The sequence below is a fragment of the Lacerta agilis genome, chromosome 9, assembly GCF_009819535.1.
Source record: "Lacerta agilis isolate rLacAgi1 chromosome 9, rLacAgi1.pri, whole genome shotgun sequence".
NCBI lineage: Eukaryota > Metazoa > Chordata > Lepidosauria > Squamata > Lacertidae > Lacerta > Lacerta agilis.
Window position 1 is genome coordinate 10,861,044 of NC_046320.1, and position 13,412 is coordinate 10,874,455.

Sequence of the window (13,412 nt, forward strand, 5' to 3'; positions counted from 1 at the left end):
GCTACTGTCTTCTGTTCTTTCCCCCCTGTCTGTAATTATTATCAGTACCATGCAAAAGAAATTGTACTTACAGATAATAGGAATGTTGAATAATAATATTGCACTGCATCTGTAGGGTGGAGGATTGGAATGTGATTTATGAGCAGCAAAGAATTTTTAGGCAGAACCTAATGTCACCCATGGAAAATTAGACATAATAAGTCTGTTCTTTAATTTCTTTGTAGTTCTGTATTTGCCTGCACTATTATCAAATGGTCAAAGTTTTGGGGTTTATATGTATAATTAAACCATATAACATGCAAACCTCTTGTTGAGATGAAACTAGAAAACCTCTGTAAAATATGCTTGCAAAAAAAACTTGGGCTGGTACAGCCACAGTGGAGCTGATCTTTTAATAACAATTAAATCAACTCCAGGTGCTGCACACAGATGCAGAATGACAAGACTGCACAAAATACATTGCAAGAATGTATGGACAACACCTTTATTAAACCATTAAAGAATGTGCAGCAGGGTAAACTTGGAAGTTTTCAATACAGACATTGGCATTGTAAAGGCTACTGAGTGATTGGGGCAGGGTTGTTGTTGTTGTTCAGTCGTTCAGTCATGTCCGACTCTTCGTGACCCCATGGACCAGAGCATGCCTATCCTTCACTGCCTCTCGCAGTTTGGCCAAACTCATGTTAGTAGCTTCGAGAACACTGTCCAACCATCTCATCCTCTGTCGTCCCCTTCTCCTTGTGCCCTCCATCTTTCCCAACATCAGGGTCTTTTCTAGGCAGTCTTCTCTTCTCATGAGGTGGCCAAAGTACTGGAGCCTCAACTTCAGGATCTGTCCTTCTAGGGCTGATTTCTTTGAGAATGGATAGGTTTGATCTTCTTGCAGTCCATGGGACTCTCAAGAGTCTCCTCCAGCACCATAATTCAAAAGCATCAATTCTTCGGCGATCAGCCTTCTTTATGGTCCAACTCTCACTTCCATACATTACTACTGGGAAAACCATAGCTTTAACTATACGGACCTTTGTCGGCAAGGTGATGTCTTTGCTTTTCAAGATGCTGTCTAGGTTTGTCATTGCTTTTCTCCCAAGAAGCAGGCATCTTCTAATTTCGTGACTGCTGTCACCATCTGCAGTGATCATGGAACCCAAGAAAGTGAAATCTCGGGGCCTATGAGCCCGTCTGGTTTTCAGTCGTAGCAGCTAACCTGTTCAAAGTGTGATCTGGGAGGCTTTATGAAGTCCTCATTTTTCAGCCTTCTAAGCTTTGGGTAGGTGATGTGGCCATTCCACAAGAGAGTTTCTGTCCCTGTTCTCAGAGTAGCACCAAGAGACTGGTCTGAGGAAAGGATGCTCAGCAGTGTTCCACTCTCTAGTCCTGTGCCATAACGGTCACCTGAAAGGTATTCACGATCACGAATGCTGCTGGGGTGGGGAATATGTAGCATCCACCACTACCAAGTTCCACCTCAAGTCCTATTAACCTTTTCCCTGGTTCTGGCAATGCAGTTTGGGTCCTTGGCACATCTCAGAACCGTCCTTTTCAACATAGCGGTCAACCAGCCATCTCAGTCTAGATCTGCTTTAATCTGTTGGCAAACTTCCTGTAGCCCCACAAAATAATTTGTTTGGGGGCATTAGGCTCATATGCTTAAACCTCTAATACAATATTAAGTACTGAGGTGCATCCTATAGAGAGTCAGACCAGCCCACAATTATAAAAATAAATAGTGAAATTTGGCATATGGACAGGGAAGAGACCTGTACTGCCAACTAACACAAATGAAACAACAACAACAACAACACCTGGCCTTGAACCCATTGTGTCAGCAAGATTTACTGCTGGCCTATTACCCACTAAAATAAAACGTCTCACAGTGTTAACATTCCTAAATGCTTGAAATTGCCACCTGCTAACCATTTGAATTAAAAGAGTGCCAGATATCCCCCTTTCATGGGACTATTCGTCTCCTGCAAAATTAGGGGCAGGATATTCAGCAACTTTCATGGCAGCAGGCAAATTTTAAGATTTTGCGGGGAGGAGTCTTGCCTTTAAATATGAGATGGCTCATAGTTTTTCTTGCATTTTAAAAAAAATGCTTAGGCAGAATGCCCTGGAAAGGATACTACATTATGATATGATGCCCTTCGCAAGGACATTTTGGAAGGGGATCAAAGCTGGCTGCCACAAACCACCAACCCACTGAATGAAGCAGCAGTAAATCTTTAAAAAAGTCATTGCTTCTTAAAGTTAAAAAACACACCCCTCCCCTCTTTAAAATTCCCTGTGATCTTTGGTGGTATTTGTCTTCCCCCCCACCCCACCCCAAATAACATTCAAAATTGGAAAGGGCCAGGATAGTTCAGTTGGTAGAGCATAAGATTCTTAATCCCAGGGTTGTGAGTTCAAGCCCTATGTTGGGTGAAAGATTCGTGCATTGCAGGGATTTGGACTAGATGACCCTTGTGGTCCCTTCCTATGATTCTATGAAAATTTAGCTTCAGTACAGCAAAAATTTGAATGATACGGTAATAAGTGTCCAAGAATTTAGGCATGGATGTTGCTCTAATCATAAGCCTACAGGGAGGTCAATATTGCTAAAAACAATTAAAATTCAGAACTGGTATCACATCAAAGACACTGCACCAGCATTCCTGAAAAGAGGTGCTGGAATATTGCCCTGAGGTCTTCATGCCTATATCTTGCTGCAGTTGCACAGAAGCCGTGGACAGCACTTAAGGCCAGAAAAAATAGATGTTCCCCTCTCCTCTTCCATCTTAGAGAACTGTAGTTTCATAGAGACAGCCTTCTCCTGAACAGCAAGATCCCAAAAATTATGTCATCTGCCAAAACTGTTGAATCCAGAATGAACCAGAAGCTTTCTAATACAGAAGAGTCCAGTATGTTCTAACTGCAGCTGCTTGAAAAAGATAAAGAACAAATATTTAAAAGACAAGTGTTGCCAAGAGCAGGTCCAGAGAAAACAGGGCTCCCACTATTAAATGAGGACCTTTATAGGGTTACTCTTCCAGCATCCTCCATACCCTAAAGTCCCCACCATTGTCTGTACACCCAACTGCCCCTGGCATTAATTATTTGTTTAGAATACTTATACCACACTTTATAGGCCTGGGAAGCTCTAAAGGACAATACTTATAGGTACACAATCCTAATGATGGTTGCATCAAGTGTCTTACAAGTATAGGCTAAGTATTAGAAAACTTAAGGAATTAGCAAAATGCCAGTGTGGTGTAGTGGTTAAGAGCGGTAGTCTCGTAATCTGGGGAACTGGGTTCAAGTCTCCATTCCTCCACATGCAGCTGCTGGGTGACCTTGGGCTAGTCACACTTCTCTGAAGTCTCTCAGCCCCACTCACCTCACAGAGTGTTTGTTGTGGGGAGGAAGGGAAAGAAGAATGTTAGCCGCTTTGAGACTCCTTTGGGTAGTGATAAAGCGGGATATCAAATCCAAACTCTTCTCTTCTTCTAGTATAAACTGCCCTAGTAAGAGGGGCCAAATATGGAATGCATTGCATAACAAACCTTCCCTTTCAAAGGCCCTATAATTTGATAGTAATTTTCTCTAGCATATCTTTTACCATCATTGCCAAGAGTTGAAAATGCTTTGTTACTATCTGTATCTTTTGCACCGCTGATGCTCTTGCTAACAACACCATTGTTTTAGATAAGATAATCAGTTTTGTGTGATTCAGACTCCATCTGCACTCTGATATCTGTTTGGAGACCCTTGCAGAATTCCCAAAGTGATTTAACAATCACACCCTCTTCCCATGGAGCTCTGGTAACTGCAGCTCTCTGAGGGGAACAGAGGATCTCCTAACAGCTCTCGGTCCCCTTAACAAACCACAGTTCCCAAAATGCCTGCAATACAGTACCCCTGTAAATGACAAATCTAGCCAGTGCTTGGAATTAACTAGTTCAGATGAGTAAAGTTCACTAGTTGAATTAAATTCATTATGAAGAAGAAGTTTGAATGATTTCTAGTTCTTCAACACATCCATTCCCTCCCCACCCCCCCAGAAGGAGGCCTGGTCTTTTAGCTTTCATTAAAAAAAAAAAAAACCTGATACAGTTAGAAGCAAAACATAGAGGTGATGTTCTAAGTCTTATTTAGGCAGATATGGAGGCAATGCTGTTGCTAAGGTCACTAAGTCACTTAATCACTGTTGCTAAGCAATCGGAAAGGGAAATGCTGGATCAGGCCAGTGGTCCGTCCAGTCTAACATCCTGTTCTCACAGTTGCCAACGAGATGCCTATGGGAAGCCGGCAAGCAGGGCCCAAGTGCAACAGCAGCCTCCCCTCTTGCATATCCCAGCAACTGTACTATATGCGCTCAGTATCTTCTTTGGTACTGATGGCCCTGCACTTTAGTACATAGTATCATCCAACTATGTCTATGCCTGGCTCTCATTGCACAGGCAGTTCCAGCAAAACCCCAGTGTCCCATACTCAGTGCTCTCTGCACCGGCAACTTTGGCACCCTGTGTTGCAAACGACATATGTCTCAGATGAACTTACAGTTCAGACAGCATATTGTCTGGGTACATATTGTTTCTCTGTGCCAATAATCTCAGTTCCTAACTCGAGTCCTAGCACCAAGCACATGCTGTATAGATTTGTTACTGCTCCAGATGTCCTTACTATGCAGCTCCAGTTCTGGGCCAGAGTACCTTCACAAAGACAATTTGGGTATATTATATTATATTTATTTTTGTTGCTGTTGTTGTTTGTTTCTATACTGCCCTCCATCCGAGGAACACATTCTTCTTCTTATTGGTACTGTTATTTTATTATTTATCATATTTCATCCAAAGATCACAGGGCAGTTCAAAGCATAAAAATACAAAATGAGAATACAGTGGTACCCCGCTAGACGAATGCTTCGCTAGACGAAAAACTCGCTAGACGAAAGCATTCGTCTAGCGGGAGGCTGCCCCGCTAGACGAAAAAGTCTATGGGGCTGCCTCGCAAGACGAAAAAATTTCGTCTTTTTTTTTTTCGTTTTGCGGAGCGCGGCTCCCATTGCCGCTCCGCAAGACGAAAACCCCGCTAGACGAAAATTTTCGCGGGACGAATTATTTTCGTCTAGCGGGGCACCACTGTATGAAATACATAAATAAAAGGAAAACATACCAATAACGTCCCTCCCACAAACATATTTAAAAGGCCATAGCCTGGTAATTAGCCAAAGCCTGGTAATCAAGAAACATTTTTGCCAGGTACCTAAAGACATGTAATGAAAGCACCAGGCAAGCCTCCCTGGGGAGAGCGTTCCGCAAATGGAGAGCCGCTGCAGAAAAGACCTGTTCTTGTGTAGCCACCCTCCGGACCTCTCACGGAGGAGACACATGAAGAATTATTGTTTATTTATTATTTATTAAATTTGTATACCGCCCTTTACCATCCCTTTGAATCTACAGGAGATTGAGGAATCTGTACACAAGGCACACAATGTGGGGGCTTGTCTCTTTTGTTGGCACTACTGCTGCTCTGTAGCACTCTGTACATTACCCAACAGGGATTATAGACCAGCTTTCAGTTGCTGGTGCAACTGGACTTCTCTGCGACCCTTCCCCTCTGCAGGGAGGTGGGACCGATTCAGATGGTCCGCCCCCGCTACTTAATGGATCCAATTGGCTTCCAGAGAGTGGTAGGGGATGCATTATCCCATGTTGATGGCCTTTCAGTTGATTCCCTGGTGGCCCGCTGGAATGCGGAGTTAACCAGGGCTATTGACTGTCTGGCTCCGAAGCGCCCTCTCCGATTGCATGGAGCCCGGACAGCTCCGTGGTTTTCCCCGGAGCTGAGGGCGATGAAACAGTCGCTGAGACGGCTAGAGCGCCGGTGGCGGAAAACTCATTCTGAATCAGACCGGACACGGGTTAGAGCTCAACTTCGAGCCTACCAAGTGGCAATGGCGACAGCGAAGAGGACCTTCTTCGCTGTTTCTATTGCATCTGCAGAAAACAGCAGCAGGAGACTCTTCCAGGTGGTTCGCAACCTAGCAGAACCACCTTTGTCACCGGGGTCTGGTAGGGACCCCAAGATCTCCTGCAATGCTTTTGCAAAGTTTTTTGCAGATAAAGTCGCTCAGATTCAGAAGGAGGTAGACTCCACCGTGGGAGCAGGGCCGGGGCGGGAGAGTGCTAGAGCCCTGTCTAGTCATGTTTCATGGGATCAATTCCAATCTGTTACCTCCGAGGATGTGGACAGGCTGCTTGGACGAGTGAAACCGACCACCTGTCTCCTAGATCCTTGCCCATCCTGGCTTATAAAAGCTAGCCGGGAAGGGCTGGGCGATGGGCTCTGCGCGGTGGTGAATGCTTCCCTCTGCGAGGGAATCTTTCCAGACCCGCTGAAAGAGGCGGTCATTAAACCGCTTCTTAAAAAAACATCTCTAGACCCGGCCAATATGGCCAACTATCGCCCAGTCTCAAATTTACCATTCTTGGGCAAGGTGATTGAGCGGGTGGTTGCTGAACAACTCCAAGCACGCCTGGAAGATGCGGACCATTTGGATCCCTTCCAATCAGGATTCAGGCCTCATCATGGGACTGAAACTGCCTTGGTCGCGCTGGTTGATGATCTCCGGCGGGCTAGGGACAAAGGTGAGAGCTGTTTCCTGGTTCTGCTGGATCTCTCAGCGGCCTTTGACACCATCGACCATAACATCCTTCTGGACCGGCTAGAGGGGTTGGGAGCTGGGGGCACTGTTATACAGTGGTTCCGCTCTTTCCTCCTGGGCCGTGTTCAGAAAGTGGTGGTGGGGGATGAGTGTTCAGACCCCTGGGCTCTCACTTGTGGGGTGCCTCAGGGTTCTGTCCTCTCCCCCATGCTTTTTAATATCTATATGAAGCCGCTGGGAGAGATCATCAGGGGGTTTGGGTTGGGTGTTCATCAATATGCAGATGACACCCAGCTCTACCTCTCTTTTAAATCAGAACCAGTGAAGGCGGTGAAGGTCCTGTGTGAGTGCCTGGAGGCTGTTGGAGGATGGATGGCGGCTAACAGATTGAGGTTGAATCCTGACAAGACAGAAGTACTGTTTTGGGGGGACAGGAGGCGGGCGGGTGTGGGGGACTCCCTGGTCCTGAATGGGGTAACTGTGCCCCTGAAGGACCAGGTGCGCAGCCTGGGAGTCATTTTGGACTCACAGCTGTCCATGGAAGCGCAGGTTAATTCTGTGTCCAGGGCGGCTGTCTACCAGCTCCATCTGGTACGCAGGCTGAGACCCTACCTGCCCGCAGACTGTCTTGTCAGAGTGGTGCATGCTCTGGTTATCTCCCGCTTGGACTACTGCAATGCGCTCTACGTGGGGCTACCTTTGAAGGTGACCCGGAAACTGCAATTAATCCAGAATGCGGCAGCTAGACTGGTGACTGGGAGTGGCCGCCGGGACCACATAACACCGGTCCTGAGAGATCTGCATTGGCTCCCAGTACGTTTCCGAGCACAATTCAAAGTGTTGGTGTTGACCTTTAAAGCCCTAAACGGCCTCGGTCCTGTATACCTGAAGGAGCGTCTCCACCCCCATCATTCAGCCCGGACACTGAGATCCAGTGCCGAGGGCCTTCTGGCGGTTCCCTCACTGCGAGAAGCAAAACTACAGGGAACCAGGCAGAGGGCCTTCTCGGTAGTGGCGCCCGCCCTGTGGAACGCCCTCCCGTCAGAAGTCAAGGGAATAAACAACTACCTGACATTCAGAAAACACCTAAAGGCAGCCCTGTTTAGGGAAGTTTTTAATTTGTGACTCTGTATTGTATTTTGATATTTGTTGGAGGCCGCCCAGAGTGGCTGGGGAGACCCGGCCAGATGGGCGGGGTATAAATAATAAATTATTATTATTATTATTATTATTGCTGACCACCTTTTTTGAGCACAGAGAACTCTTAAGGGTTCTTTGCTCACTAAGGTTACTACCGGTTCCAGAGGTGTCCCTCACACTGTATTGCCTCTACATCCCATGGGGAAGCAATATTCAGAACAGTTGGTTGCACCCTCCTTCTGTAGAGCATCTCCTTTATTTAGTTCACCTTCAAGTGAACTCCATGAGTGAACTTTTACACAATCTTTGTACCTAGTCGTCTAACTTTGTCAGTGTCTGTCTCCATAAACATACTGAGGAATGCAACACTGTTCTCTCGATTTAACACAGTTTGCATCCTGTTGACTGTCTGAGTGTGTACACCATCAGACAGAAGCTTTCTTTTGCCTCATCCATTAGTAGGAGTGGAGGGCCCTGTCCCTATGAATTATGACAGATTATTGTTATGTTTTACCTCTATAGACAGTTTGACAGTGGCTGTTAGGGACTATGTACACCTGTGCACTCTCTGCATGAAGATCATTCACCTTATTACACACATGTTGGGAGTATGCCCTGCATATGTCCCTCAATAGATGTACCGGTACCTGGCTAGATAGATAGATAGATAATACTTTATTCGGCTATAAGCCCACAAGGTGAAACAAATCAATAAATAAAAAACAGCATTTTACATTCTAAAATATCAACTAAAATATTTCAATGCATAATATCCTTCGCATTACATACAAGCTCTACATGTACCATATTATGGCCTTAAAGATAAAGATGGAATATATAATTTACTAGATTTTTAATAGTCATGAAGCATTCCATGAAGTCTTTTATATGAAAGAACTGAAAACAGGAATCTGGCAACCTGTAATGTTCTATAAGAGTCAATGTCCTGGAGTAGATACCTGGCTAGCTTTCTTATGGTACCTGTCATGCACCCCAGCTTCCCTGGTCCCTAGACTATGAAGGGAAGGATGATTCAGCTAAAACAATGTGTCTCCTTTCTGTTCACCCACCATTAGTCTCTCACTGCTTCCAGGTGAAAGATTTTATTTCCATCCCTGCATTCAGACACTGATCCAAAGCTTTTACAGCCTCTCCTGATTAAGATGTTATGGAGAAATAAAAGCTATGTATCATCAGTGTATTGGTGACATCTTCCTCCAAAACTCCAAATGATCATTCCCAATGGCTTAATATAAAATAGATGTTAAATAGCACCGGGGAGAGAATAGTGACTTGCGGAACAGTCACCCAGAGCATATGAAGTACAGGGGAATCCCCACTTACACAGGGACTCCGTTCCTGCACACTGCATGTGTCACTGGGATGTGCATAAGTGTGAATTCCTCCACCCCACCCCACCCCCTTTCAGCACTGAAAACACTTGTGTCAGCAGGAGCACACATGCTGATCACACATGAGTGGGGAGACACCTGTAGTGCAATCCTTTGAAAAGCAGAGGAGGAAGTAATATTTAGCAGATTATTTAGTATATTATTTTCATTGATACAGAATTCCCAAGGAGAGGGTGTATTTATATATATTCATAGAAAGCAGAGTGTGAAAGCTTTTGCAGCCAGAACCTGCAGGTTGTATTCTTTGGGCTACATGTTACTGATGGGTAAGTTCAAAGACAAACATGGATAGGTGTAAAGCCAGAGCCGAAAGTGGGCAGAGCAGCAGATACGACTCTTATCGTTGTGCAGTAGACTACGTACCAGTCATGCAAAAGTCAGCAGTTTCTACATGCGTGTCCGTGCGTGTGTACACACACACACACACACACACACACACACATTTCTTTATTCTCCAAACAAGAGGCATTATCTCAGTTCAAGAGCACATTCCAGCCAGGTTAAAACACTTGAGGAAGCACAGAACAGAACTGTTGAGACGTGTCACTCGGAGCAAGTTCTAGACAGGAGGACACTTTTAGCCTCTGGGCCCGGCCTGAAGCTCCTTGCCCCAATATATAATACTGTTGCATGTTCGTTTACAAGTATTTTTCATGTTTTATTTCAAGATGTTTGTGCCTCAAAGGGCCTCCCTTGTAAGACTATTTTATCTTGTTTGGAAGTGAGGCATAGGTGAGTTTTGGACGCTGAATATACTTTGGGGTGGAAGGATTGTTTTGCAGGAAAGGTTCGTTTTATAAATGCTTGACTTTAAAAAAATAATCTGCTTGCTCCACATGTTGTCTGAATACCTGTCAATGACATCATTTTTTTCTGATGCCCCCCCCCCAATGTTCCACTTTTATCCTTCCATATTCTTTTCAGGTTACTTTTGAGGATTGGAGAACAGGGGCATTTGCTCTTCTTTAAGAAACTATTAGAAATCAGTGTTTATACACCTTATCTGTTGAATACTGTACTAAACTGGGCTGTTCATATGCTATTAAAGGAAATTCCAGGACTTAAAATCTCAGTTTACTAGTTATCCATTGTTGTAAACAAAATCTGCTCTTTTTCCCTTATGGGGTTTCCAAGAGCCCATATAGAGTCCTTAAGTGGGTTCCCTATCAGCAGGAGAAAATAACAGAGGCAAACCAGAGAATATTGAGAAGCAAAGCAGCTAGTAAGCCTGATCTTTATTAAAACTGTTGCAACAGGGTGCTCCCCTCACATGCAGAAGAGAGGAAGAGGACCCAGAACCAAGGTGTGTCAGCCCTTATGTAGACTTTTGAAATTGCCTACCTTCAAACTCAAGACCACCCCCAGAAAACATCATACATACATCACAGAAGGGGTGTAGCCCAAGACCATCACCCCAATACATCATACTTGTACATTTAATTTATACATTTGAGACCTTAAATTCTTATAACACCATAACTAGAATTTCTTCTTCTCTCTGCTTATGTCCTAAGTCTCTTACTGCCTTTTCTCTTAAGACTACTTCTCCTTTCTCTTATAATCATACAGTCTTCAATGTTTCTCAGGGCCAAATTAAACAAATTAAACAAGATACCATTCGTGCAATTATCAATTGAGTGAATGGTTTTTAAAGGTAAATAGGAGGCACAGGGGGGCTGGATCTAAACTGGGACCCTGGCAGGTGAGGCATGGGAATTTCACACATTCCCCTCCACCCCGCTGTAGCATATTAGGACCCACACACCTAATGTTGACATTGGAAAGGTTCCACTTTAATGCAAATTGGAGATCTCACCCCACCCGACAAAAAACATTCACAGGGCCCCTGATCTGGACAGGCACAGCACCAGAGCCCAGACATGTGCCTGCTATTTAAGGTAGTTAAAAAACAACCACTCAATTGCTAATTGTGTGAATGGTGTCTCCTGTCGTTTTACTCTTAGTCTCTCCCCAAGATTTTTAACTGCAGTACCGGTATTACTTGGGGAATTAATCAACTCCTAGGAGTCTTCCTTGGCTAGCAACAGCTGCATCCAATAATGGACTTCTTTCCTTTCCTTTTGGTCCCTTTGGCCAGTATGTACCCCAAGCTGACATATTTTAGATTAGCAGAAACCACACATAAAGCAATTTGCAACTTTAAAAAGTTACGTAAATTAAAAATCAAAGGCTTTAGTGAGACACAGATTTCTATTTGTCTAGCATCAGAGCAGAGACAAAATTAAAAGTGATATACCGGTAAGTGTATTCTCTCCCCCAACTTCAAACTTGCCTCCCACAACTGTAAAAAGACTAGGGTCTATAATCTTCACTGTTTTCCTTCTTTAGTCAAAACAAAATAAAAAATAAAAAATTCCTTCCAGTAGCACCTTAGAGACCAACTAAGTTTGTTCTTGGTATGAGCTTTCGTGTGCATGCACACTTCTTCAAATACCTTATTCTTTAGCTTATTTCCAGGAATGAATCTTGGTGTGTCTAGAGCAGGGGTTGGCAACCACAAGCGGCCTACAGGGGTTGTTTAAATGGCCCATGAGCCGCCCCCAAACCGAGCCGCCCGCTCGGTGAGTCCCTACGTGCTGTGCTAAAGTGGCGGAGTGGGCACTCGCTTCCGCAGCGCCGAAAATCGTGTCTGCACAGATGCGGCCCATGGAGCAATCTCCGTGGGAGTGAAATGGCCCAACCCCTGGTCAAGAGGCACCTTTGGACGTCCATTCAGAGCAAGGATCTGAGCCACCCATGAACACAGCTCTATTCAGAGAGATCAAGCAGATTTATCCTCCCAAGTAGATCTCTTAAGTATGTCTAACAAAGGGCTCATATCAAGAACAAACTTAGTTGGTCTCTAAGGTGCCACTGGAAGGAATTTTTTTTATTTTGAAATGACTTAACGTCCTTTTAACTCCATCACCTTTAGTAACGTAAAACTTGATAATTTGCTGGGAGCATTTAAGGTCAAGTCAGTCTTTACATGTACGACACCTCTCGTGTAAGATATCACAGCAAATGTCAGGCCGGTATAGGATAACCACTGAGCCTAAACAATGGAAAACAAAACTTTACCAACAATACATGATAGCCATCTTCAAATATATGAAGGGCTGTCCCATGGAAGATGGAGCAAGCTTGTTTTCTCCTGCTCTGGATGGTATGACTCAAACCAATGGCTTCATGTTAGAAGGAAGGAAATTCTGACTAAACATTGGGAAGAACTTTCTGACAGTAAGATCTGTTTTACAATGGAATAGACAGCTTCCTCAGAAAGTGATGGACTCTCCTTCCTTGGAGGTTTTTAAGCAGAGGTTGGATGAGGAATATGACTAATCGGGGTAGAGCTCTACTATACAAGAAACATGTTGTTGTTGAAAAAGCAGCCTCTGCAATGTGTAGAACAGTGTTTTTCAACCACTGTTCCGCGGCACACTAGTGTGCCGCGAGATGTTGCCTGGTGTGCCGTGGGAAAAATTGAAAAATTACTTTATATATAGTCAATATAGGCACAGAGTTAATTTTTTTTAACATTTTCTAATGGTGGTGTGCCTCGTGATTTTTTTCATGAAACAAGTGTGCCTTTGTCCAAAAAAGGTTGAAAAACACTGGTGTAGAACAACATAACCTATGTCTGGAAGTCATTGTTATGCGAAACATTTCTCTTCCCTGTCGGGGGCAGTCAGTGATGTGATGTGCAGTGGAGGTGGGGTAATGGACAGCATAATTAGTCAGGGCATGGGTAAGTTGTGCTAGACATTATGAAGGAGTGAGGAAGGATGAAGATAAGTTGCTATTTTCAGCAGTCACCACATGTTCCTTGGAACATGTAGTTCTACCCTCAGAAATTAATGCATAGCAACCCAATATTAGAACAGTTTTTTCTAGATGTTATTTAAAAATAGAACAAAATCCTACAATTAAAAAAGGTTACATTAAATTGCATGGCACTAAACAGAATTCCAGCTGCTACTAATTTTGCTTTATAAAAAGCTTCTCTCCCTCTCTCCCTCTCTTTACTAAAAGGACAATCTCCAAAGCAAAGTGAGCGGAGCTCTTGAAGATTGAAGACACTATAATTATGCAAAAGAAGAAACTGATAGTATTATGCAGATTTGTTAACATTGTCCTTGCATTACAAGTGACTATGGCTTATTTCAGCAAACATCAGCTGTTCATTAAAAAAACACCCTTAAATGCATATATGC

At 44.0% G+C, this 13,412-nt stretch overlaps 1 protein-coding gene across 3 annotated transcripts in view; it reads left to right on the plus strand.

The window, feature by feature from the left end:
- Positions 1–13,412, plus strand: part of RGS12 (regulator of G protein signaling 12) — a 91,629-nt gene that overhangs the window by 6,086 nt on the left and 72,131 nt on the right. The gene's annotated exons all lie outside the window — the stretch shown is intronic.